This window comes from Cicer arietinum, chromosome 5, assembly GCF_000331145.2.
Source record: "Cicer arietinum cultivar CDC Frontier isolate Library 1 chromosome 5, Cicar.CDCFrontier_v2.0, whole genome shotgun sequence".
Lineage (NCBI taxonomy): Eukaryota > Viridiplantae > Streptophyta > Magnoliopsida > Fabales > Fabaceae > Cicer > Cicer arietinum.
In genome coordinates, this window is record NC_021164.2 from 1,267,351 (window position 1) to 1,269,974 (window position 2,624).

The window sequence follows — 2,624 nt, forward strand, 5'->3', positions numbered from 1 at the left end:
ATTAATAAAGTAACCGACATTACAATAATTAATAAAATAACTATTCAGAGACGGGTGAGTCTAACATAACAATAATTAATAAAGTAACCGACATTACAATAATTAATAAAATAACTAACATAAAGTGTTCATAAAATAACCGACATAATAATAGTTCATCAAAAGTGTTCATAAAATAACCTACATAACAACAGTTACAAAAGTGTTACTACTAACTAGTGCGACTACGTGATAAATACAAAGCTTTATAAAAGTGCCTATACAACTCATCATCTGGACTAGCTTGATGTTCACTCAACCCCTGCTGTATAAGATCACCGATCTGCTGTAGGATAGGTGGCGGCTGTGAACTAGAAGCATCTGCACTGGTGGGCGGTACACTATAACGTGGGACCTGAGGTACACCATCTGGTCGCACCAGCAGTGGATGAGACACCTGATAGAACCACTCCAAATATCCATCTTCACACTCAGATGGATATGTAGCTGGACGAAGCTTGGGAAATAGCTCTGTCACTGGCGTCACATATCCCAACCATTCCACATCTACATCAAATAATCTAGCAGGATCTGGAAGTGGCGGTGAAGGAATATACTGGATATATCCGAATTGTCTCAAACACCTCTCTGGTAGATATTTCGCTACAGTGCTGCATAATCGAATGTGACCAGTATAAAGTGTGATATCATCAAAAGGAATGACACCCCTGTGATTCTCCCATGGTCTCCATATAACATCTGCAGGTGTCAATGCATCAATAATACTTCTGTATTCGTGGACCTTATGCTTGCCTTGCTTATAGCACCATCTATTCATTCGGGCAAAACATTCCACGTCAGCACCCTGATCACCTCTATTACAAATATTCGGAAAATATTCGTAAATCCAGCACTGTTACAAATAAAAATATTAAATAATTAATACTAACAATTAAATACAACATAAATAAATTAAATAAATAATTAACAATTAATACTAAAATATAATTGATACCTGAAGCAACGTCATGTATCCACCTAGCTGTTTGGTGTCATAATAGCAGGCATCTGAGAGGTAGTCATAAAGCACCACTAGTGCAGCAGTACCCCATGCATATCTATCTATACCATCTAAATATCTGAATAAAGGGAGGTACTTCGCATCAACTAGAGTATGACTCTTATCAGCGAAAATAGTACTCCCGACTAAATTCAACAGATATGCCCTAGCAGCACAGTCAAACCTCTCTGCTGCACACTGCCTTCTGAACACCTCCTTCAACCAATCCAATCTATAGTGTGCACCTCTAGTCTTTCTGGTCTCCTCCCAGATCTCTTCCGTGGTCACTCCTAATAGATGGACGGCAAGATTACATGCTGTTACTCTATCTACATCGGGTGGACTGTAGAACTCACCCCTAATAGGCAATCCGAGAAGATTGGCAACATCATCCAAAGTAATCGTCATTTCACCAAATGGCATGTGAAATGACGATGTCTCAGAATGCCATCTTTCAACAAAGGCAGATATCAAGTTGTTGTCGATCATCTTCAAACTACCCCGTTGTAATGGGTTCAGACCAGACAAATTCACCCAATTCTCTATGGGTCGCGGAAGTACCGGCGGAGTAAATTGTTGCATTTTCTTCCCATGCGCAACAATTTTCAGCAATGGTCGCTCCTGTATACAAAAAAAAAATATGACATTAAAATTAAATTTAGACAACAAATAATAATTAATTTAAATACGTAATAATTAATTTAATATACCTCGCCAAACCATAGTCTAGCTGAAACATGATAACGGTATCGTGTAAGGACATACAAATCATAAGGTCCTCCAGGATACCGTGTGAGCTCACCAGGTCCCTCAGGTCCATCATGTTCCTCCTCCATATGCTCTCCCTCATGAGCAGGTGCAGCCTCCTCCTGCTCATGTACATCCACCTGCTCGTGCACCATATGCTCATGTACCACATCTTCCTCATGCACTGTAGAAGGCTCCCCCTGATCATTATGTCCCTCATCATCATCTTCAATAATCATACGTCTTCTTCTCCTTGAAGCTGTCGGTCGAATCCTCTCTGGGGGATTCATCGGAGTCGATGTAGAAGTCTCAGTGTCCCGTGTAATTCGGATGATTTTGCCGTCTCTTCCTCGTGCACCCACTGAAAAATTAAAATATTAAAAGAATTAAATCACAATAAGTTATAAAATTATAATTAATTAAATTAAAAAAAAAAAAAAAAACATAACTTCCGGAAAACTTGATGCTCAAGTTCTCCGGTAACTACCGGAAATGTTGACAATCAAGTTTTCCGGAACGCTTTCTGTACCGGATATGTTAAAAACAAGTTTTCCGGAACACTCTTCTGTACCGGAAAACTTCCTAAAAGATTTCCGGTACCGGAAAACTTTAAAACAACTTTTCCGGAATACACGCTCTGTACCGGAAAACTTGTTTCTCAACTTCTCCGGAAATTTTGAAAAAAAACTTACTCTCTCTTCCGGAAATGTGAAAGTGTGGAATGGTAATTTTTTGAGGTTTTATTATTTATACGAGGGCAAAATAGTCATTTCATTCTATTTTTGGGGGTATAGGTATAATAAGGAGGGTACAAGGGAAATTTTTCCTCTACTAATGA